Source organism: Passer montanus, unplaced genomic scaffold, assembly GCF_014805655.1.
Source record: "Passer montanus isolate IOZ18808 unplaced genomic scaffold, ASM1480565v1 scaffold107, whole genome shotgun sequence".
Lineage (NCBI taxonomy): Eukaryota > Metazoa > Chordata > Aves > Passeriformes > Passeridae > Passer > Passer montanus.
The window spans coordinates 1103851-1129602 of NW_024357281.1; the positions used below are offsets into that span (position 1 = coordinate 1103851).

At 43.8% G+C, this 25752-nt stretch overlaps 1 long non-coding RNA gene across 1 annotated transcript; it reads right to left on the reverse strand.

The window, feature by feature from the left end:
- Nucleotides 1-935: 935 nt before the first annotated feature.
- On the reverse strand, nt 936-23354 carry LOC120508405. The gene is made up of 3 exons (XR_005628980.1): nt 23246-23354; nt 1531-1638; nt 936-1014 (listed from the first exon to the last, which is right to left on the reverse strand). It is a non-coding gene; the product is annotated as an uncharacterized LOC120508405 (long non-coding RNA).
- Nucleotides 23355-25752: the final 2398 nt, after the last annotated feature.

A 25752-nucleotide genomic window follows, 5' to 3' on the forward strand; every position in this document is an offset into this window, starting at 1 on the left:
GGTCTCTTATTCACAGACCAAGCCTTTAAATACAAATTCCTATTCACCCCATTGTCCAAGCAGTAGGGTGCCAGAAGCTGGCCTTTGGAGACATCTCTGTCCATAGTACTTTATTTGAGTCTTTTGCCAGCACCATAAACAATCTTCCCCATTAAGAAACAGTTTCCTAGGGAAAGATGGGCAGGATGGGGAGAAGGATTTCCAATTTCCAGGGTGACTGTGCTTGCTGAAAAATGTGCCAGTTTGCATGTCGCTGATGTATTCCTGGTGCATTAGTCATTAGGGAAGGTAAAAGCACAGTGATAACAAAAGTGCTATCAGGTGCCACAAACAGATTGCAAACTCTGCTTTAGTCAACATCAGTGCTGACTTTCCACAGCATGTGCACACTAGCAAATTTAGCAAAGAGGTGGCTGTTGTTCAAAGTTATGAGAAAGAGCTTGGTTCCTCCCAAGCACTCGTAGTGCTTCTGAAATACTGACCTTTAATGCAGGTGCTGAGCAGTAGGAAACTGAAAATCAACTTTTCAATGCTCCAGTTTCACAATATGCAAACCAGAGAGAATAAAAACTACCTTCAGGTGCTTTCAAAAACTTGTTTATAGTCTTCCAAGCTTTCTTCAACTCCTGCATGGAAGGCACCACTGGGACATGAAGTGCAGTGAAGTTTCCTTCAGCTCCTATGGCTGGTTCTGGTACAGTGAGAAGAGGAAGTGGCCTCAAGGCACAAATCCAAATTAACAGATGTTTCTAGCAGTCCTTCCTCCTCCTTGCTCCACAAAATAGTGGATCTATCCTTATCACCATCCCTTACACATGGCCAAATATAAATATAAGTAGGAAAATACTTACAGCAGGAAATGAAGAGTTGTTGTGGGACTCAGCAGCTTCTCAGCACGTTTTCTTTCACATCCTGACAGAGCCTGGCATAAATTCAGCTTCTGACACACAGGGGAAAGTATACCTTTTTTGCTCTACTTTTTTGGCAGTTGTCATTAATTTGGCTCGCTTTCCCCTGCAGTAATGTTGACAAACACATTGCTCATGGTAGCATTTCAGCCAACCCATTCAGGCAATTTATGTTTCAATATTTACAGACAGCACTGCCTCATGCCAATTTGATCTTTTTGCAATGAATATGTTTTGACTTGAGACAGAGTGGGACTTGCCTGTCACAGCCACTGTGGCTGAAAGTTTATACCCCCAGTTTCACAGCAAAAAGAAATGTATTAACACCCATATTATGTGGTTTTCTAGGTTTAAATTGGTGTGTTTCCTTCCCGTTCTGCTTATTGACTCATTTCCTTAAATCTGACTTGAGCTTGCTATTGAGTTTTAGCCTCAGTACACCAGTAGTAGCCATAACATCCCCCCAACTCAGAAGGAAGAGAGGTAACAGCAAAAGGTAAAAGATTTCATTACTTTCACAAGATAATACAAATTATTATTTTCTGATGAGAGACAAGGAGAAACAACAGTGGACAGGAGAACCATGGAGCAGCTGAAGTATTTCTTTCAGAGGGAACCTTACCTGTCACTCCAGTGTCCAAGCATGTCTCATAAATCCCACAGAAATGCTGACCTGGATTCACAGAGTTGTCATCAATTCTCTCTTGTAGCTGAACGTGTTTGAATGTCCCTTACAAGAGAAGAACAGAAGCCAAGAGTGTTTTTTTCAGGAGCTGAGGAAATTAAAGAACAACTGCTTTTCTCCTCTACCTTAAGAAACATTTAAGGTTTCTGGTATTCATTCTATCTGGATTCCACTGGACATTTTCCTTAATATAAGTTACTCTAGTTTTTTGTTTTGTTTTGATTTAGTTTTTTAAGTGGATTAAACATTTATTACTTGATACACCAGAGCACAGATTTCAACAGCAAATGTGATCTTGCTTTTCCATGCTCAGGCAGATATTTGCTCTAATCACTGGACATTTTCCTTAATATAAGTTCCTCTAGTTTTTTGTTTTGTTTTAGTTTTTTAAGTGAATTAAACATTTATTACTTGATACACCAGAGCACAGATTTCAACAGCAAATGTGATCTTGCTTTTCCATGCTCAGGCAGATATTTGCTCTAAGAGAAGCCGTTGAGTGTAAATACCAAGGATACAGCAAATGTTCTTGATTCAAAATTCCTTTAAAGCCAGCAGCTGTCTGCTCCCTTATATCTAGTCTATGATTAAAGAAATGTTTTATTGAATGCTTGCCCCTGGCTCTCTTTCAGCAAGGTGAGAGACCTATTCCCTGTTCATGAGATGAAGCACATTGTTGTAGGAGTGGCTGGCTGTTCTATTCGGTGTCAGCTGGGCTGTGCCCAAGCCTTCCATGGCTCAAGCACAATTTCCTGCCTGCCAGTGCATCCATTTAGACATCTAACAACATGATCTCAAGGAAGTGCTGTGGCTCTCGTTTTTTGCCTGCACTTCAGCATAGATTTAATAATGAACTGCAGGCACCCTACTTGATACTCACATTTAATTGCACCTGAACTGTTAAAATGCAGCCTTTGATCAGAGGCAAGTTTCAAGCTCTTGCTTGTGGTTAAGGAGGATGTTACAGGAAGCATCAGGCTGCATTTGCAAAGAACCCATATACTTTAATTCATGGAGAATTTGTGGGTCAAGACACTGTGAGAATGAACTGAGATCCTGCCATTGGGACAAAGCTTTAGGAGTCCAGGACTCACATATTGTCAGGCCTTGATAGTCTTTGGCCTTGGGCAATTCTTTTAGTCTCTTTAGCTCCCCTAAAAAGACAATGTGACAACAGTTCACTTCCCTCACAGGCCTTAGTGGGAGCTGATTACTTAGTGTCCTTAAGATACTATGTAGATAAAAAATGCAAATGACAGCAAAGGCCAAATTCTCTCCTCATTAATCCTAGCCGATATTAAAGTGCATTGAGGTGGAGCCAGGGAAACCCGGAGGAAGACTTGGCTGTAGGCCTGAAGCACCATGACTGGTCTGTCTCTGCAGAGCTCACTGAGGAAGCTTCTTGAGGAAGCTATTCCAACCAGCTCTCTGGCCTCAGCTGGCACAGAAGCCCCATGCTTATTTTATTTTGTTGCTGCTTCTTTTTTAAAATTGGCTGCCAAGAACTCAGTACTCCTGTTTATGAAGCCAATGGGCTTTGGTTTGTGTTGATCTGTATGATCTGCAGGCAGAGCCATCTCCTCAGGTTCTGCAGTGCAGGAGGCATCACTTTGAGGCAGGCAGTGCAAAGGTGACTGGGAGCCACCTGCATCCAACCCAAACTCTGTGGATGAACAGGCACCAGTGTGCAGAAAGAAGCCCCAGAGAAGCCCTGTGAGGCTGGGGTCACCTGGACTGGCTGCTGCAGTCATCTCCTGTCCAATAGTCCACCCTATAAAAAGAGAAGCAGAAAGGCAGGTGTGATGGCCAGGGTCATCCCTTCAAGGGAAACAAAAATGGGAGACTCTCCATCAGCTGGGTGTGGAGGCTTGACTTTTGAGGCTGTCCTCTCTCTGTTTTGGGGACAGTGGCACTGGGTCAGGCAGGGTGAGGGATAAAATCCCCCTACCCCAGGCAGCTGGAGGATTCTGCAGGGACTCACCAGCAGCATGCATTCAGGCCCCACCTCTGCTCCTGGGGTATTTTGATTGTAGTGAAAAGCTCAAGAGACAGAGAGAGGAAAAGCTTGTTCTATGCTAAATTGACATTTGAATTGTGAAATGCTTCTAATAAATTGCATCTCAAGAAGAGGCTTCATCTAATCAGCATTTGGATGAGTCTGATACTGAATGACATGGTATCCTATAATACACCACATCTGAGATTATTATTATTATTACTACTAGTATTATTATTATTATCATTTTTATAATTATTATTATAATCTCAGAGTCTTGGGAATCCAATCAAGAAAATATACATAGTGGTTTTATCTGGCCTAGACTGTACTAAAAGAAGATAGATCTTACCGTCCCTTCTGCCTGTTTAGTGAAAAAGCAATGTCCTCTACCTTCTTTTGGTAAAAAGGGGAAAAAGAAAAACCAACCAAAAAACATGCATTCATGATGCTGGCTCACTCATACATCAGAAAATCAAGCGAGACGTCACTAAGGACCAAAAGCTGGCCACACATGCAGCTGTGAACTTACTAGTGGGGTAAAGGACTGTTTCCTCCTCCTTTCCCAACCCCACAGTCCCTGTCTGTCTGGTCCCTGCCTCATGCTGGGAATAAACACATTCCCAGACCCAATGAACACCATAGGGTTTATCAGCTGCCCCAACACTGGTGTGACGGTCCAGCTCATGGCCTTTTTCCACAGAAGCCTCAAAAAATAAAACACACATACAAGCAAAGGCATGGTACATATCATACTAAAACATGTCCAGGTTTAGGCACCTCCCTGAGTCATGGATGCACATGACTTTTGGGTTCCATGGTCCTGTCCTCTGCATGTGCCTCCTGAGCCATGTAGCTGCCTTTACACAAGTTATGCAACAGAGAAGGAGCAAAGCACGAGCAACAGCCAACAACAGTATCATTAGCTTATCAACCTTGATAAATGGAGGTGAACAGCTTTTTATGGCAGGCAAAGTATGTAATAGTGGCCATCTCAGGTTTTGTGGTGATAAATGGCATTTTCAATACCAACATTATGGTTTTCCAGGGGTAACCTCTGATACTGAGAATAAATATGCCTTTCTGCTTGTGGCAGGGAAGGGAGCCGGCAGAGCTGTGCCAGAAGGGCTGCCCATATGTCCCCATCTCTCCCGCCAGCCCTTCGCACACTGGTGATCAGGGTGATAGCAATAATTCACCTCTAGCCCAAGATCCAAGAGCCTGAAAGTCACAAGTAACATTGTCACCAACTTGTGCGCCTCACCAAGAGCAGTGGTGCCTCAGAGAAGGGAGGGGAGCAGTGGTGAGGTTGCATGGAGAAGGGTGGGGAGGGATGGCAGTGGAGAGGAGTGCTCACAGGGTGGTATCCATGGCAGTGCCCAGCCATGCTCAGCACACTGAGCCCATGGACTGCCAGCACCAGCACCACTCCAGGGAGAACCACCATCCCAACTGCATTGCTTCCTGTGAGGCCAGCCTATGGGAAAAATCCCCCAGGTAGGTCAGGGTTTTCTTTTTCTGGCGATTCTGAGAAGCTTCTCATTCAGGTAGACTGGGGTAAGGTACCATCTGTAGACACTCTGTGCTAGCAAAACACTTTGGTGATGCAGGGTTTCCCCACACTGGCTTTGGTTAAAGGCCTTTAAAGCTCTTGCACACTTCTGTTGCCCTAAGGGAGAACTATCACCTAAAAGTCTGGCGCTTTATACATCAAAGGATGTCAGGAGTAAAATTAAACTAGATGTTTTCATAAAAGAGTATCATCTTAAAATGCACTTTGGTGTTGTTGAGTGAAGAAGCTAGGATCTGAAGGGAAGCTTAAATAAAAGCTCCACTTAAAAAAAAAAAGATAAATAGAGAATATTTTTACCTTGGGACATTTGTTTTCCCTTTGAGACCCTTCATGAGCTATGGTGGTGTTCAGCTTCTGACTCATACACTTGTTCCCAGGAAATTAAACACCATATCCCTGATTTTTTCTTTACATGAACATAAGATGAGCCTGTAAATGTAAGCTGTCTCCACATTTCTTAGTGAGCATATTGCAGCTCCTACAATTATCTAAATAAAATGCACATAACTGTAAGCTAAATTGCCTCTTACACCATTAACTCTGGTTTTATCTGGCTGTTGTTAGGGACAACCACATGTCACTTATGGAAAGCCAGGGGTTTTGAGATGTAAGCACAGGGGATTCATTAGTTCCCGAGCATCTGATCTGACCCATCTTTAAATAACAGGCTGGCTTTTCAGAGGGACGATCCTCATCACTTCCTTAAATTGCTCAAGCCTCCTATAAGTGTCTTAGACTGAGCCCATTAATGCAGAACTACCCTGTGGCTATGTGCAATCATGGTATTTGTGTCCAGCTAAAGGACTAATTTTTTCAACTATCAGACCACCCACACCCACAAGAATAATCCAGAAAAAAACCAAAACAGGTTTGACTAAACAGGATGAAAGAGACACCAGTCAACTATCAGACCACCCACACCTGCATAACCAAAAGAATAATCCAGAAAAAAAACCAAAACAGGTTTGACTAAACAGGATGAAAGAGACACCAGAGGGACAAACCTGATCAACATACACATATTATACAAACAATAAATGCATACACAAATATACATTAAAGCAAAAATACCACAAATGCTCATGGTCCTTTCCTCCAACCAAAGAAACACTATAAAGGGAAATATTTTTAAATTTTAGAGACACCAGAGGGGCAAACCTGGTTCAACATACAAACAATAAATGTAAATATAAAATATACATTAAAGCAAATGTATATTTGTACACAAATATACATTAAAGCAAAAATACGACAAATGCTCATGATCCTTTCCTCCAACCAAAGAAACACTATAAAGGGAAATATTTTTAAATTTTCCTTTTTGTCCTAAGTCCTGGAAGCAAAACTGATGGGTAGAAAAGAAAAAAGAAGCCAAATTTCACTGAACAACCCCCAGATTGGAAGGAACCATGCAAAAAGATTGGCAAATACAAATATGTTGAATTCAACTTCTTTGTGTTTTCTTCATTTGCAGTAAGTCATGGCCATACTATAAACACTAGAAAAAGATTTTGTTTTTAAAAATCTTTTCAGCCAGTGGTGCCTGCTCAGAGCTAATGTGTACTGGGCTGTTTGCATCACGGCTTCACCAAGCTGTTTCCTGAGAGACTGGCTTTGCATTGCCTCCAGTGCCCAGCAGGACAGGATATAGCATATTACTGTCAGGATGCACCAGGCAAAGTACAGCCAGTCCAAACAGTTCTCTGGGCCAGCTCAAGCAGCAAACAAAAGCTAGTTTAAAGTAGCTTTAAAGTAGCTGCTCCCAGGACTCTACTAATCATCAGTCTGCAGGGTCTTCCTCAATCCCACAAACAAGCAAGTCATCCACCTCTGATTGGTAACCAAACAGGGTTGCCTTGTTCCAATGACCTGGGAAGGAGGAGAGAGCTGGAGAGTAGAGCTTTGAAAAGTGTAAGGGTTTATGTACAGCAAAAGTGCCCTTCAGACTTTATGAAAGGCTGTTACGCACAGGGGCATCATACGTGCTATGCCACTGTAGGTCTAAGTCCTACATTTGTATTTTAGACACAGAAACTAATGTGGACTGAAGATATGGACTGTAAAGGCACGTAATAAAGTGCTTCTGCATCTGTATAATATATTTCACACTCCTTTCTGTGTAGCTTTTACACTCATCTGTCCTCTGAAAACACCCTCCTTCTAAAACACCCATACAAAGGCACATAATAAAGTGCTTCTGCATCTGTATAATTTTTCACACTCCTTTCTGTGTAGCTTTTACACTCATCTGTCCCCTGAAAACACCCTCCTTCTAAAACACCCATAACTCAGCAGTTTTGAAGAAGCGGGTTCAGCCAAGCAGAGAAATGCAAGGGTGGGAATCAAGATCTAAACCTGAAACTCACTGAGCTCAGGCTGTAGCAGGGCTTTGATCCAGAAACACCTCTGACACGTAATTATTTTGATTCCCATATTGACTGGGGGACCAAAAAGGTGCACTCTTTTCTATCAGGAAATGAAATCCATGGAGCCCTCTTTTGGGGAAGGATTTTTTCCTATATTGCATAATGATAAATAGCCAGTCCTACTGCCAAACAGGACAGCTGCCAAACCTCTTTCTTCACCTGGGATTTCTGAAATAGAATCTTAGTTTAGGATGACATTGGGACTGCTTCTTTAAAAATGTCAAACCAAAGAACCAGCATCTTTCCCATGCAGGTGAGGCACGTTTTCTGATACTTTGGTGTTAATTCAGCTCACAGCTAGTGATGGGCATGTTCCTAAACAAAATTCAGTTCTTCAAAGTATGGTTAAATAATGCAGCATGTTCCTTGGAGGTCCTAATACTTCTAGAAGTCCTTCATAGCCTGGAATTAGTCTGGGGGACATTGGACTTTAATTGGAGAGGCACATTTAGTCCAACATCCTAAATATGGTCCTAAACTGTGGCTTTAGTTGACATGAAACACATTATTACAGAGGACAGAAGTGACAAACTAAACAGCCACTTCCTCCTCCACTCAAGGCAGAAATCAAGTGTAAGCTGAACCCTGCCAATCATAGCACACTATTAACAGCAGCAATTACAGATAATCACCACAATTACTAATAAAACATTATCAAGGGTAATGAAATGGGTAATTGCTACCTTTTGTTTAAGAAGATCCAAGACCATGGCAAGACACTCTCAAGAAGTATGATTCCCAGCTCCCTTCCTGTTTGATGGTGCCCATTAGGAGACCCCACAGCTACAGCTCAGGAAGAGAAAGGGCAAAGATGTATCAATCCTCTTCCCTGGAAGCAGCTTCCAGGGCAAGACTGGGAGCACAGCTGCAGTGAAAAGCACCAGCAAAACAACTACTTCTTAAGCACTGTGATAGCTGAGTGTGACTGAGATGCCCGTGGACACCCTAAAATATTTCCAGCTTGATGCTTCCCGGAGCCTCAATTGAGGATCATGCTTGCAGGCTCTAGCTCAGGACAAGCTCATGGAAATGCTGTGGCATGGCTTGACACTGAGCACTGATCTTTGGTCTCCATCAAGCAGGAGACCACACATCCTCCCTCAGTCCCCCAAAATGCCTGGGTGTTGGCTCCAGGGACTGAACACGGGGAGCTGTGGGAATTGAGCAAATCCTCACTTCCAGTCTAGTGTGCATTTGCAAGGGAAAAGTTAGTGCAGTGGAATTGTTAGGCCATCAGCCTTCCCTGGCTGAGGGTCACCTCTTTACATGGTCATTGGGGGACACAGGAGAAAGGTATTTTTCCAGCTGACCCGCTGTCTTCAGAGATTTGCATTTTACCTCACTCTCAGACTGATTTCCCACATTCCACATTAAATTATATATGAGTAAGTGGTAACTTGTGTGCAGAGTGACACAGACAGCAGCAGCAGTTCCCATGCTGAAGAACAGCTCATACATTTGCTTATTCTGTCAGAGGAGCTATGCTGAGATGGATGTTTGTGTCCTCTGCAAAGAAACAACAGTGGTTGTAACTTGGTGCACAGGCACTTATTTGACTGGAATACATCTAAAGCACAGGTACCCAGTTCCTTGGGGATTATTCCATGAGTAGCCCCTCTGAAACCATTTGGGTAGGCATGGAGTGTGCAGCATGGTCCTGTTTTGTGGGGACAGTACTGTTTGCACAGGGTGCAGCAGCAGGAGGCTCATCTGAACAACAGAGAAACTCAGCTTGTTTGGCACATTTCAATATATTCACGTTAAGGAAAGGAGTCTCAGCAATGCACAGGATAAGAATAAGCTCAGTCTTGGTCCAAAAGTGAAGTAGAGAGTAAAATTATTGCTCTTCTACATGTCTTCTAACAGTTCACACTGAACATCAGATCTGGACCTTATCTCAACTCCCAGCGCATGCAGCTTTTTTTCCCATTCACCAGAATATTTGCAGTCACAGGTAAAAGTACCTTTTATTGGTTTTACAGTCCCCTCATATTGCTGTAAAAGAAACAGGATTTGAGTCAGTAGCAACTATGTGTTGCTGAGCACAGAGCAAATTCCCAGGGCTTTTTATTGGATTTCTCTACCTGGTACTAGGCACATCCCCCAGGGGAATCAAAATTACCACAAAGTCCAAGAGGAGCAAAAGTTTCACAATAAATAGTTGGCCCAGATCCAGCAGGCAGCCTGGAAGGTTGCCAGGCTGCTATGCCTGAAGTAAAGATGGCTGGAATCTGCAAGTCAGGTCCCAGCAGTGTGAGCAAATTCAGGGTGATTAGTTGGCAGGTTGCTGCAGCACGCACTGGAGTAGAAGGGAAGTCACACAAGTCTGCTGAGCAGGTGGCAGAAGGTCAGGGAGGAAGAAGACACCAAAAAGGAGTGGAAAGAGAGTCTATCTGATCACTGCACAGAAAAAAAACACCCCTTGCCATTAGAGAAAGTAGCACAAAGGCATATGCAAGTAGTTCATTACACATCTGCCGTGTGTGTAAACGGTGACAACAGTATCTGGCTTAAAACAAGGGCTGGAAGACCATTAAAAAACACTTAAAAAAATACACACACTTTAAAATGTATCCTATATTGACAATAGCATTGTAAATTGACCAGCAGGTCAAGGGTGGTGATTGTTCCCCTCTACCCTGCTCTTACGAGAACGCTCTTGGAGTGCTGAGTCCAGCTCTGGGGCCTGCCATATAAGAAGGACAAGGATCTATTGGACCAAGCCTGAAGGAAGAACATGAAGATGACCAGAGGGATGGAAGATTATGTTCCTCTTCTGTGGAATGTATGGAAGCTTCCATATGAAGGATGGAAGCTTAATATAATATTCCTCCTCTGTGGAAGGGCTGAGACAGTGGGGGTTGTTCAACCAGGAGAAGGAAAGTCTCCAGGGAGACCTTACAGCACCTTCCACTACCTAAAGGAGGCCTGCAAGAAAGCCAGAAGAGGACTTTTGACAGGGGCATGTAAGGAAAGGTGTCCCCACTCATGGCAGGGGAATTGGAAGGTGGCAATCATTAAGGTCCCTTCCAACCCAAACTATTCTTTGAAGATTCTATAAATTTGCTCTATAGTTAGAGAGGAAGCACAGAAAAATAATTTTGCTGGAAATTCTTGGTGGAAATTTTCTGCAATGTTTTCTATGACTTGCACACTGTCCAGTTACCTTGCCAAAGATGCTTTATGGTGAAAGTGGGAGCAACCACCCTATGATGCCTCAGCAAGAATGAGCAAGGCTCTGAAATTTGAGTAGCATGCAAACTCTGAAAGACACAGTCATGCAGAGATTTGAGAACAGCCATAAATTCCGTACCCTGAATAACTGAGGCATTCTGCCCACCCTGTAAACATCACTGTTAAGAACTTCCCCATTCTGAAGGCAAGCCCATGCTGCCAGCAAGGACAGCCTACAGGGGCTATGGTGGAAGCTGCTTCTCCAATGTGCTCCCTTTTCATAAAGCTGCTTTGGGACCAACCCAGAAATCCTCACTCTCACCTGCAGGGCACACTCGGAACTACTATGAAATACAAGTTTATCAGTTCTAGAAATATGCATGTCAAATGTGAGCATTTGGAACAAAGCAATTTGAGAGTGAATTCCTATAAACTGTACTGAGATATAAACCTCTTTGACAGACAATCATTTCGATAAGGCATTTCCTGAACAGGATGAGAAATCATGGTTAAATTTCTAGAGACTGATGAGCAGTTCTGGAGAATGTAAAATAAACATCTCAGGCCTGAGCAAGGAGGGCAGCACTGTATTTTCTCAACTTTTCTACAAACATTTCTGGAGATTAACAACATGATAGATGTAACTGAACTACTGGATGAGTAGATCAAATATATGGAAGAGCTATTTACATTAGGCTAATGCAAGTTTATGTTTTCAATCTGTATAAATTTGCTGTGGATTTAAATCTCGGCAAATGTGTCTCTTATCCTCCTAGACAGCTTCACAAAGTCATCTTATCCATCCTTCACTGCAGCATCTCTGCCTGTGAAAATGGGATTCATAATACTTGTAAAATATCCTGTAATCTCTAGATACAGGGTAACTTCACACCACAGAACTGCTGGCAAATAAACATGGCTTTTCTATCCCACTCACTCAAAGCCTCAGGTCTGGATATCGAGTTTGTATGTGCAATACAAAGGGTAGAAAAATCAGGCACACCAAGATCAGTTGCTTTTTCATCCTTCAGCCCAAGGAGCCACTGGGTGTAAATGACCTGGGTTTTACAGCTCAGAAGATCATGACTGGGAAGAAGAGTAGAGAGCCTGTTCTCATGCTCCGCTTAGATCTGCTGGAAATCACCCCTGACCAAACGAGGCAGAGCTTTAGCCTCATCTCTGGCTCCCCCCTTTTGCCCATTGTCCTCTCCAGGAGACACACACTGAGATGTCCAGACAACTGCCAGGAAGAACAACCAGGGCTACAGTGCAGCAGCCTCTGCTGAGGCTCTTCCATCCATCCTCAGCCACGAAAATAGGCAGGGGGAGCAAAGGAGAGGAGGCATGACCTTCCACAACACCCTGCGGAGGCAACTCCACATCACCTCTTTGGAAAGGAACAGTTTTAGTTGCCACGTGTAGGAGATGTGAGACAGGACTTCTATCTACTGTCACTGCAATGTAACTTGCAATAATGAGCAGTAAATGTAAACTGTGGAGTTTCCTACCACCTACAGGAAATTTCTAGCATTAGGGAAGTCTATGTTTGTGTCTCTGTGTGAGTTTGTGCATACATACAAGCTTATGTACTTTAATGATGTTGGTTATTCCTAGGAACATGGATGAGGACAGGCTCCATTTGTCCTGCAAGATTTATAAGAAAGGAACAAATTAATCCCTACTTAGGCATCATGCAAGAGAATGGGACTGAGCAAAAAGGCAGCTCTGCCTAGGCAAGCTTGTGAAGCAAGTTCAGGAAACCCCAGCAAATCAAATCAGAATGTGGGGATTGCTCTGAAAATCCGGGCACAGTGCCTGCAGTTCCAAGCTGCTTGTAGAGATGAGGTATTGCTTTCCACAGCTGAATTTTGCAGAATCCATTTCTTCATAACAAGTGACACCAGAAAAGCACAAAAGGAGCAACCCTTTTGCTAATTTGTTAGCACCTTTGGAGAGGTTTGTGTAAGAGCATGTGAATTGGCTCATATGAGCACAGTTACATCCAAAGAGACCATGAGATTCACAGTCTGCTGGCATGAGGATAATGAGGTCTAAATCTGACCTCGATGTTCATTTATTCATGTCACATTCCCACCAGTGGTGCTCAAGTTCAAGTCCATCTCTTCCAAGTTAGCACAACACTATTATGGTGTCGTGTTTCTACAATATCTGCTAAGAAGCAGATGCAGAGAGGTCATGGTAAGCTCTGGTCACGTGGGGGCAAAGTAAATTCTCAGAGCCTTTAAAAGGCAAGAAGAGATAAAAGAGAAGCAAGACTTCCTTGAGGAAGGGATGATGTATGGATATTGCAGTGTCAGCCTATGTAAACACAGCTGCAAATCTCCACGTAGAGTCAAGCTGCTTTATGGAGTGTTTATTACACATCTAGATGGATATCTCTTTATATACTTATAGAAAACAAATATCCACATAAAACACCCTTCTGCAAGCGCTACTCAGGCCTCTTCATTGCAAAGAAGTTGTTACAAGCAGGATAAGGGAATACTGTGAAGCATTCAGATCAGAGCACTGACTACAGGTGAGCCATCCCAATGAGCTCAACAGCATTACAGTCCAGAACTCCGCAGTAGCAACATCAAAGCATCTTCTATAGTCCTGCAAGCACTCCCACCACTGAGTCTTTTAACAGCAGTTTGAGGCCATCAATCAGCTGCCAACATGCCATCAATGCAGGGAAGTGTCACCAAAACTTAGCACTGCGGTATCATTGGACACCCAATAGAAATTGGCTCTAAAAGAAATGCAGATATAAAACTGAATAAAATCAGTTGATTTGGCAAAGGATCAGTCCGGTTTATCAAAACATTTATGGATGCAATATCTTAGCTTGCTTTCCTGCAGGCAGTCACCAGGAAAAGAAACATGGCTGGAGGGATACCGGACACCAGATTTTGCACCTTTATAGTAAGCTATAGTTCTCAAAGATTGTTCTCAACTTGCAACCAGCAGTGTAGCAGTTTTCTGGTTCTCATATTTATTTTCAGCCAGATCAACACCCTAATCTCTAGCTACATCATCTTTTGTGTCTAAACAAAGAAGAGGGCAGGAAAAAACAGACAGTAAGAAAGGCATATCTCCTTTACAGTGTTTCTTCACTGGCACAAGTTTTACAACCAAACTTCCTGTTAAATTTCCTCCATATCTTGCATCACATGTATGAATTCCAATACCACCTGTAGGTACCTTCTTTTCTTTACAAATTCTTTCAGATTTCTTTCAGAGGAGCTGTATAGCAGTCAGCAGAGACTAAGCTAGAACTAGAAAAAAGAGCTGCGTATGGGGACTAGCTCCAGCTGAGAGAATGATGACAACTTCCAAAAGAGCCTTCAAGGACTTTACTCTAGGACTGAGAGGTGCTGAGTAAGAGGGATGCTTTTAACATCTCTCTTGCTACCCCTTGGCCCCATGGTACTGGAACAGTAGGACACAGAGGACTGAAGATAGTGGTGTCTCTTGCTGGTGGAAAACCTTGATATGGCTGGACAAGTATTGGTGCTAACCCAGCAAAACACAGATGCTACACCCCTGACCACCTTCTTACTGCATTACACACCAACCCGTCAGAGCATGTTTCTTCAATACAGGCATAGCTGAAAACTTTGGAAAATAAAATACCAAAATAGAAAGCTGTGAAGAATATCTGTAACCATCTGTTGGAGGAAACCTAAACATGAGTGTGCATAAGTCCATGGACCTATGAGATGAGATTCCTCTGCAGGTCCTGAGGGACCTGAGAGATGAAGTCACTAAGCCACCATCTGTCATTTTTGAAAAATTGTGGCAGTCAAATGAAGTCCCTGATGACTGAAGAAAGGGAAATATAACCTCCACTCTTAAAAAGGAGCATGGCCAGCAGGTCAAAGGAGGTGATTCTCCCCCTCTACTCTGCTCAGACTTCACCTGGAGCGCTGCAGCCAGCTTTGGGGTCCCCAGCATAAAGGACACAACTGTTGGAGCAAAGCTAAAGGAGCAACACAAAGCTGATGATAGAACTGGAACACCTTCCTTCTAAAGACAGGCTGAGAAAGCTGGGGCTTTTCAGCTTGGAGAAGAGAAGGTTGCATGGAGACATAGCAACTTTCAAGTTCCTGAAGGGAGCCTACAGGGAAGCCAGAGAGAGATTCTTCATCATGAACTGTAGTGATAAAACAAGGAGTAATGGGCACAAATTGAAGGAGGACAAATTTAGGTTAAATATTAGGAAGGAATTATTGGCTGTGAGGGTGGTGAGACACTGGACCAGGTTACCCAGGGAGGCTGTGGACACATCAGTGTTCAAATCCAGGCTGGATAAGGCCTTGAGCAACCTGGTTTAGTGGGAGGCATCCCTGCCTGTGGCAAGGGGGCTGGGAGTAGATGAACTTTAAGGGCCATTTTAACCCCTTAATAGTCCATGACTGAAGTAGTTATGCAGCTTCTATTGCATAACTGTCAGATATTATGGCATCTGTGGGCAGCCTTTATTATTTCCAAATTTCCTTTCTGTATTAAAAAAAAAACAAACCCCAACTTCCTAATCACAGATCTTTTCCTCACAGTTGACTTCTCACTGTAGTGACTAACCAGATATACCAACCACCTCAACAGAGATTCTCCTAAACTGTGGCCCACACTTAACATTTTCAGCATAGTTGCAGCAAGAAGCTAAATTTTCTGATTTAGAAACTGAAGTTTAGGTTGCAATAACAATTTTGCAGTCATTATGTATTTTGTTAAGGGGATTCTTATAAACTGCCCCTGCATCAGGAGCACTTTACCAGCAGAGAGCTTCTGGTGGAGATGCCTGGCTCTAATAAAAGTATTCCACTCCTCCAAACATTGTCAGATGAGATGGGAGATTTTTTCCCTTATTTATTTTTCCTCTGGGCAAGCTTAGTACCCAACAACCCAGAAACTCCTTCAAGGACAATACAAGGCACTCTGAATCATGGATGTCTCAGACACTCTCATGCCTGCATCCCCTCCCACTGAGGGAAAAGTAGAGAAGGGCAACCAAATCCTCCCCCAGCAAAATGAGTGGTGACAGGAGACATAAGCTGCTTTCCCCTGCTTTTCTCTCCCTCCTTGTCCTCCCTCTGTGTGTGGCTCTGAGGAGGGTGGTAAAAGGTGCAAGTTGTCGTGGGAGAAAGAGAAGCAACATTTCTCACAGCTGAATTTTTGCCAGTATGAGCTGTGGTTCATGAACTCAGCCTCTGGCCTAAGGCTAAGTTCAATTGTGTCTAAAGTCTGATGAAATGCTTTGCATTGCTCTAATATAAATTTTTATTTCAGCTGGGTTTTTTTCCAAGGCAGGAGACAATTCCTCTGCCTGACTAAAAAACAGGCTTTGAGCACTGCTTGTAATGTATTAAAAGGGATTTGCTTTGTTAATTTTCGCAAATACCAAGTGCATTCTGCAGGCATATAAAATGTACAGTAAAAAACAAATGTGATCCATCTAAGGATCACAGAGGCCCTCTTCTTCACATTATGTCCAGTGGAGATGATCAAGATCCTGAACTTAAGGATTTTTTAATTATAGTGAAAACCTTGACTGTAAAAAGATATTTCTAATACTAAATGGCTCTTTATGAGACAAAAATGTAACAAGATCTAATGGCTGGAAACTTGGCTAAGAAGATACAATTAATTTTAATAATCACTAACCATTGAGAGTAATTAGCTGCTAGATCAAACTACTGAATAATAATAATTTTTTAAAATCTTAATTTCTGGCTTCATTTAATTGAAAGTACATGTTCCCTTATAAGGTGCACAGTAGCTCAAACAGAAGTTACAGGGCTGAAGCAGAAATTACTCAGAAAAATGCAATGATCTGCATTATACAGGTCAGGCTGGATGATCTAATAGTCCCTTCTGGCCCTAAATCCTATGAATTATGAATCTAGGGTGCTCTCCTTGGAGAGTTTGAAAATGCTTTGCTTACAGGAGGTTATAATCCACTGTTATACTGCAGGCCAACCACAGCATCACCTCAACATCCAAAATCTGTGTTTTATGGCTATCTCTAAAGGGATAAACTTTAGTTATTAGGGCATTAAATAATTCAGAGGAACGGCTAGCAGATCTGATATGTGGAAAATTTCCCTTTTACAAAGGGAGAGCAGAACAGACGTGCACTATGAATGTCCCTGTGCCAAGGACCTCTGTCTGCCCAGCAGATGCACCATCTACTTCTAGGCTGACGTCTTGATGTCACCCTGACAGAGCCACTGAGACCTCAGCTAAGGATACGGGCTTTTCCACTCTGAAAGGCAAATAACCTGACCATCCATCTACCCCATCTCTGTATTATAGGCAAAAATACAGGGATGACGACTCTCCTACTTTAGGTGCTGCTAAACAAGCAGTACAGCAAGGCAATGCATGCTCATGTGGACACACTGACACCAATGTTAAAACACAGGTATGTGGGTGTCCCATCCCTGGAGGTGGTCAAGGCTTTGTCCCTGCCCATGGCAGGGGGTTGGAAGTAGGTTACATTTAAGGTCTCCTCCAACCCAAACCATTCTGTTATTATACAATAACAAGGAATAAATTTTCAATAGGGAACTTTAAGCTATACAGGGGTTGCTTATTTTAGTTGCAGACTAACAAGAATGCAGGTTGCAATTGCCTTTATGAACTCAGCTCAGACTTTGGGAGACTTCTCTGTCCAGACACAGTAACACAATAAAGACTGATTCCAAAGCAGCTCAGCTCCAGGAGAAGATGTCCCACTTTTGTGTCTCAGAGAGGCCAAGCCAGCCAGCCAACCTGGCAGTCTGATGAGCTCTTGCCTTGGCACCCTCGCACCCCTGGCACAGCAAGATCCCCCGTACCCAGGGTCAGCCTATGCTCAGCAGCTTCACAGGTCTGGCTGGATCCAGACCATGCTCCCTGGTACAGCAGATCTCCAGGGATGCAGCATGGGGTGCTGAGCCATGATCTAGAGCTTTCCTGGACTTCCTAGTGCTACTGAGGGGAAGGATTCACTTCTGAGGATCAATAAAGTCTGGGAAGCCCGAAGATGTCCACTGAAATAGCATTAACATGCCTGAACCCAAATGCCTCCTTTTTACAGGGACAAGAAGAGCTTCAGAGGCCTTTTCTGTGTGGCTTATAAACAGAGAAGGGCTGACTGATCATGTACAAACTTTGATAGTGAAACAAGTGTGTGAACATCAAGGCTTGCAACAACAGTGACCATACAAACTTCTAAGGGAATCGAATCACTGCGGTATCAGAGCTGCTGAAGCAATGTTTGAGAGCAGAGCAGGCAATGACCCCATTCCCAGAGAGGATCATCCCAGGCTCCTGCTCTAACAGAGTGTGACCAGGCAGCTGCTCATGCCCATGCCTGTGTGACTTGTGTTAAACCCCTTGAAGCATCCCTCCATTGCAGTAGTCCAACCACAGATCTCCTACCCATAAAGCTGCTATAGAATGAGCCTGAATGCTTTTCATAAAAGCCTGATCCAAACCTGCTGAAGAAGATATTGCATTTAACTTCTGCAATCAAGCCTAACAGGTGTTTTTTAATATGCCACTGCATTGCTCAGCATGCCCTTTCTCTCCCTTCACAGTCACATGGCTTTCCTACTGAGTTTTATTTTGACCTAAGGTAGCATTTTCAGCAGGCACACATCATGTGAACAAACCAGAAAATTAACAGGCTGGTGATTTGCTGCTGCCCTTGTTAAGTCAAACAGAGAGAGCACCCTTGTCTTCATAAAGCTCTACTACAAAAACCTCAGCCAGTGAGAAGTTAGGAAGTTGCTGCTCCAGTCATATTACCCTGAGGTCTCTTTTGAACTGTTCTGTAACCAAGAGAAAATGAGGTACCAACAGCTTTGCTTCCTGGCTGAGCCTTTTTATCTGCTTTGGCCAAGGACTCTTTGCTTCTGGAAAGCTTGGTCCTCTTCCTTAGACTGTGCTAGGGCTTTGTTACAGGATGTACATGGGTATGAGGCAGGTGGGAGCTGTAAGCAGCAGAGCATTGACTGTCTCATCTGGGACAGGGGGTTCTGAATCATTGTGCTGAGGATCTTCAAGACTTGGACAAATAGATTAAACATCATAATAAAACATATACTGAAACAAACACCCTTCTTCAAATGAGGAATAACCCTGCTCCAAGTTTAACAAATGCATGTGCTTTGTCTTGGTTCCCTTTGTGTAAAGAATGGGTTCACCAATATTAGTTCAGAGCAATGTGTTGAACTATGGATTGTGAAAGGCACATCTACCACAATAATGGAGCTCTATAAATAACCTAAACTAAAAACACTTGGACAGACACATGTAGCTAAAGGACTTCATACTTCAGTGGGCAAAACCACAAAATACCAAAATAATTAAATTTGTCCCTCAGAAGCCTTGAAAATAATTGGGTCAAGTTTCCCTATTTCATCCCCTCCTATTTTATAAGATAATTATGAACAACTCAGTACACCCAGTTTCTGGAAGCAAAATTCTGCACATTCTTCTTTTTCCTTTCTGCTTCCAAAGAAGCAAACAAAAGAAAAAAAACTTAGTCTGAGCACAGTTAGGTCTGCAATATGCCACTGGCTTTCCTCCACACAGCTCCCTTTAAGTCAAACCAGCTGATTAGCTCCGAGATGTCCGTCTCTGTAGAATCTCTCTTCCCAGAGCCAACAAAAAACGGAATTGTGGTTGCCTGAACCAGAACAGTGCTTCTGGGATTTTTCATGCACTCTCCCTGTACAGAGGAGTCAACATAATAGTGCAACATGACAAGATGTTGAGCCACAGTGCCAAGACAACTTGCACACTTTGCATTTTTCCTATTAGAGATGCATCAGTGGTTCTAGAAGGGAAGAGAGGGAGAGGAAAAGAGAGAAAATAGTGCAGAGGAGTCAAGTCAAGGCTCCAAAAGCCTTTGTGCTTTCATTTTTCTATCAAGATGAGGTATCACACGACAGTGATAATTTGTAGACTTCAAGTACTGTAATAATTCTGCCCTTTTATTAAAACTGTTTTCCCAGGGGAAAAAAAAAAAACAAAACCAAAAAACAACAACAACAAAAAAAAAACCACCACACCAACACCACCAAAAAAACCCTAAAACCCCAATACCAAACACAAAACAACCAACCAAACACCAAAGCCAACAAAAAGCCAGGACCAAAAGACAAAAGGGCCAGAACAGAACAAACTACATATCATCCTCAACTGCACACTTCATGCTAAGATGAGCAAACAGAGAAAAAACTAAAAGCAAAACATTTCTGATCCTTCCTTGCAGTTTTTCTGGGAAATAGTCCCCCGAGATCACACTAACAAAAAAACTGTGAGTTCCATTTCTTTTCTTAATACCAGGAATGAAGAAACATGGAAAGCTTTGAATGCATTTTCCAATTTTCATTTTTCCTCTGAACAGAGACGTGATTTTAGGCCAGTTGGTCTGGATATTTTTGATTTAAGGGAAGGAGGGTTTGTATACTATCTCTGCACCCTTCCAAACCAGGGTTCTCCCCAGTGCCAATGCAGGGTGTGGCAGCAGCCAGAAGTTGGCCTTGTGCTGCAGTTCCCCCTCCCTCAGCATCCCTCCAGCTGGATGCCACTGGGATATCCCTGGAGATGTCCCTTGTCAGGACTCTCAGCCCATCTCTGGCTGCCCTCTCCAGCCCAGGGTGTTGTGTAGCAGGGACCCCTTCAGCGAGTGAGCAGCAAAGCTGTGCTTGGGCTGTCACTACCTGCCCAGGCTTAGTCCCTACAGGAGAGCACCAGGGCCACCACTGCCCTCGGGCCCATTTTTGCAGCCCATCCTACACAGTGACCTCATCTCACAAAGAGTCCGTGGCTTCTCACAGCTCCTGAATCCTTTTAATTTGTAGTGACAGAGAAAGGGGTTGCCCATTGCTGATCGACCTATCTCTGTGCTGGAGGTACGCACATATCTGTTCAGTCATGAGGAGACAACAGTTCACTTTCAGCCTTTTCACTGTGGGGCAGGAGGGTGGTATAATTTCTAATGGAAATTACCTTAATTATAAATTAGAAACATTAGGAGGATTACTCTCACAAAGGAAAGTATTATCTCATATTGTTATAAAAAACTTACTGCTCTGCTGTTTTTGCACAGTCAGCTTAAAACCTCAAGGCTGATAAAAGAGTTCGCTCTCTGTGTTCTTTTTTTCAAGTAAGGAGAAGATATTTGGATTGACTTTTCTCCCCACCCCACCCCGCTTCTAGTGTCTCTAAACTGCACCACAGTGTTACTGATCCGTGAGCTGTACTGCAGATGTTTGCTCTTAAAGGTCCACAAATCCCAACTGTTTGTTAGGTGACAACCTATGCCTAGGGCCCTAGCAGAGATTATTAACTTTACCATTTAGTTGGCTTCCTGACAGAGATTTTTAATCCTGTGAATTACTTTTAGGAGGGCTACATCAAGAATTTCAGAGCTGCTTTACTATCTATGAATCAAGCCTTGGCTGCACATTTAGAACATCATCCCTACTTGAGAAGAGCAAACATATGTATGTATGGGGATATAACAAATGAGTCTTTCAGACTCATCTTGCCAATGAAGTTCATGGATTTACATCCATTCTAAAGATGCAGTAGAAGAAGGACAGAAGGTCACAAGTTTCTTTCCAATTTAAAACCTGAATTTAGCCCCAACACAGCTTTGCTCTATGGAACTATGAGCCTGAAATTTGCCAGACACCCTCAAGTGACAAAGGGTATTTTTCCAGGAAAAAGAAAATTAACTGGAGATTTGTTTTTTCCAAATATGGCTTAGCTAACAGTTACTTTCTGTTGAGACTCTGACTCCTATACTGAACCAGCAACATTTCTGCACAGAAACTTTCCTGCAAAAGTAGTTTTTGCTCTGATAAAAAATTAAATATAGAAACTAGGCAAAGAAGAGCTACTTTTTTAGATGTAATCACTTGTCAGCAAAACATTTCCTCTTTGGCCTTGTCTTTCAGTTAAAAGTGCCTTACCAAGCTACCTTTTTAAAGATCACAGCATGAACTCTGAAAAGGCTGGCCTTATGGGGAAGGGCTAGGCTCTACATCAGATTTTCTTTATCCATCCATAGGGTCACATCCATAGGACTATTAGGCAAGTGCTGCAAGCACCTTTGGGGGTGTGGAAGAGAGGGAAGTACACGCCAGATGTGCATCCTCACATCCATCTGTGCATAAAGCTCATGGAGCAATAGGCTTGGCAAGCACAGCAAGCTCCTTCCTGCCCAGAAGAGCCCATGCCCTCTCCTTGATGGTGGCAAAAGGCCACTGTCTGGGCAGGGACGCACTGAGCCCTGAACACACCAGGGCTGCAGAAACCTCTCCTCAAGGCCACCAGCCAGCCACGGGAGGTGCCTCGATTCCTTGGGCTTGCATCTGCCACAAACACTGATGTAGAAAATGGCTGCAGAAGCAGCAACATACTGCCAAAAGAGGGAGAGCAAAAGGTATGGGATTTGCCCTTCATGGGCTATGGGAATTCCAGCATCTGCAGCTGGTCGGGCTGGGAGTTCCAAAACCTAAAAACTGGGAGCCAGGCATTCACCATGTTGGGAAGCACGTCCTCAGATCACCGTTTGGTCATGTTTATACATTTAGGCTGTATGCAAATCTTGTGGCGAGCTATCAATTATAAATCCTCAAAGGCTTTTGCGCTGTTATAAATGATATAGCATGAGAAATGTTAGAGTCACGGCACAAGTGTTTTCCGAAGCAAAGGCATACAGCCCGGAGCCAGGAATGAGGTAATTACTTGTACAATAGAAATGTAAATTCAGTAACCTGAAGCGGGGGTGGGGGAACACAGAAGCGATACAAGTCCCTACAGAGCCAGGTCCCAGGGGTAAGTCTCAGGCATCAAGAGGCAAGCAGACAGGAGGAAGAGAAAGTTTATCTATGAAGGAATACAGCAACCAGAATAGTCACCTTTAAAATCAGAGGAAGAGGTAACAATATCCTAGCCCCAGCAGCAGCAGATAATGAACTACTCCAAAAAGCTAGCTAGTAGAGGGAATAGCCAGAAAAAATAAATACTTAAAGCTAAGTAAAATATTAATAATTCTTTTATTTTATTAACTTTATTTTAGTATCACATACCCTCAGGCCTAAGCAAACACCCTTTATCGTTCAGTCTCATCTAGTGAAAATGCTGACTGTCGAGAAACATAAAACACAGGGTTTCCAATCCTTCTGGGGTGGAATCAGAGGATTAGTATGCTTTAACAACAAACAACAGCTGAATTAAAAAAAAAACAAAAAAAAACAAACATTCCCAGGATATCACAAACCTCCTCAGAGAGGAGGAAAGCTCCTTCAAGAGCAGCTGGGCATGGGATCCCCTCTGATGTTCAGAAGGGAACGGGAAGGATCCTGGGCACAAAGGGCATGCAGCACAGATCCACGAGCAGCTCTGGAAGCCTCTCTGCCTCGTGATAAAAGCCACATACCAAACCCCCATAGAGAAGGAGCTCAGGACACCTACCTGAAGGAGCCCGAGGCAGGAGGAGGACCACTTGAACCATCAGGAAGACCCCAGAAATTCCACCTCTTGGGCTCAGCAGGAAAACCCTTATTTCCTAGCTGCTTCCCATCATTCTCCAGCCCCTCTGTCTAAACAAGTCAGCTGAAACCCATAGCCCAGGGGCGCGGCTGTTCAAATGGAGAGGGATAAACCAGCTGTGTTTTGGCCAGACCTGACTGAAAACCCCAGTCCTACAGTCAGCAGTGCACTGGCAGTTAAAGCTCATCAGCTGGTGAAAATCAGCTCCACATGCCCACCGTAGGTGCAACTGTAGGAATTTGCATCCTGAAGATTCTGTTGAATGCATCCTGGCTTCCTTTTCAGTGTCAAAAATAAAGGTTGTTATTTGCTGAGGTTTGGGGCAGGGGGTGGGGACGTGACAGTAAGATTCTGAAATGTTTAAATAAATGGAGGCAGCAGTGGAGGCAGCAATGTTTTGAAGTACTGCTTGTTTCTCTCGAGGCTTTGCCCAAAAAAAAAAAAAAGGATAAAAAAAAGTGTGGCCTTGTGACTTTTTTATAAAACCCTGCTGCATCAGAAAGTTGGAAATATAAACAGCTGCTTTTACTGACTACATCAGTGCAGCTGGGCTGCCTAATCCTTGGGTAGCAGTGCTTATAAATACTGCTCAGACAGGCAGGTTAGATCAGATTTTCCCATGAGCTCACCCAGGATGGTTGGCTTTCATGGACAGGCACGCTGTTATCTCTTTTAGCAGCCAGCGTTTTAACAGCCGGCTTTTGAAAGCCAGCCACAGTTTTCAAAGAGTGAGTCCTGGGGAGGAGGAGAAGGAGGTGGCAGAGGAGAGTATCTTTCATCGCAAACCTGACACGGGAGAAGCTGCGCCTGGATTGATGCCACTGGAGAATGTATCACTCACTGTCAGGCAGAGCCGGGCCATTTCCAACAGGCAGCGACCAAGCTGCTGCAGAGCCCTGGGCTCTCCCCGGTGGGCACAGGCCTGTTGAGACCAAAGTGCCCCTGGAACCTGGTTTTGCCCGGGGTTAAAGTGTAGCAATAAAGGATATGGAGCTAACCTCCTCCCCCTGCATCCCTGAGAGCATCCCAGCACCCCAGTACTCAAGGGATGGGCTCTTCCCACTGCAACCCCTCACCCTAGAAGCACCAGTGGGGGAGGACAGAGAGAATGGATGTGCTTATTTCAATGAGGATTGTTCACCTTATCATACAAGCCAGGCTTTTTAACATCAAAGGGCAGCAAAGCTTCCAGTTAGACCTCCTGGCACTGCGGTTCCTGCCCCTCAGGGGTATTTATCCCGGTGGCATTGTCACCTCCATGAAAGACAACACACCCTTAGTTAGAGGAAAGCATCCTGCAATGAAAGGATTTACTGTAGAAATAAAATAATAATAAAATGAAGATGCATTATTAGTAGAGCTTAAATTGCAGGAGGATGACTAATCAGAGCCCAGCTTCGGATGGCCTGTGCCTGGCAAGGAAGCGTTAACCCAAACCTCCTCAGCCAAGACACACAGAAAATCACCTTCAGTTCCGCTGCCTTTGAGCCGATCGCTACAGAGGTGCTTCAGAACAGCAAACGCGGGGCTGCAGCCCCAGGGAGAAAGGAATCCATCAGGAATGAAAGGGGGGAAGTCGCACAAGAAGAGCCGAGGAAGGATTGTTTTGAGGAGCGCAGCCAAGGCCCGGCCCGGTGATGCGTGAGCCTGGGCCTGCGCTGGCCTCGGCCGGCGCTGCAGGGCACGGGCTGCCCTCCTGTCAAAAGCCATTCCCTGGCAATCTCGCTCTGGGCATTTGGCTGATGTGTCAGGAGAGCCCCGAGGAGACCGGGGAGGTGACATTATTGCTGCCACGAAGAAAAGTGCAGATAATGAAAACTGCGGCTGTGTCAACAGCCTGCTGAGGAAGGGCTTTTTCCTCTCTATATTTCTATTTCTTCACAAAAAGAAGCAAATATCCAAGCGCTGGCAAAATAAAAAAGTGGTTTTTTATGGGAGTCTGCTGAAAAATGTAGCCAACATGAAGCCATTTGAATTTGCTGGCTCCACTAGGGTTAAACCCAATGTATCCCTCAGTGAAGGATCCTGGGCAAAAGGGCTTTTACCCACATTTCCCTGTCTGTCCTTATAGTGATCCCAGTGGTGCCATCCCAGCTGAAAAAAAAGATATTGAAAAAAAAAGCCACTACATCTGCATGTACGCTCAGAAGAGGCCAGTGCATAATAGCTCCATGAAGAGGGTCTGAGCTCCAGCCACAGAGCCAGCCCAGCGCAGGAGACTTGCACCCAGCAAACCCCACAGGGCACAGAAGCAGCTCCCTTTCTTTCCTGGACACCATCAAGACTGAGAAAAAAAAAAGCTAAAGCTCATAGTACCCTTCCAAGTTCAAAGAAGTCAATAGTGAACAGTGGGACAGGGTTAGCTTTGGCCCATTTGGATCACAAAGTGCAGAGGCAAAAACTTCATTTACCAAAAAACAGGTGATCCA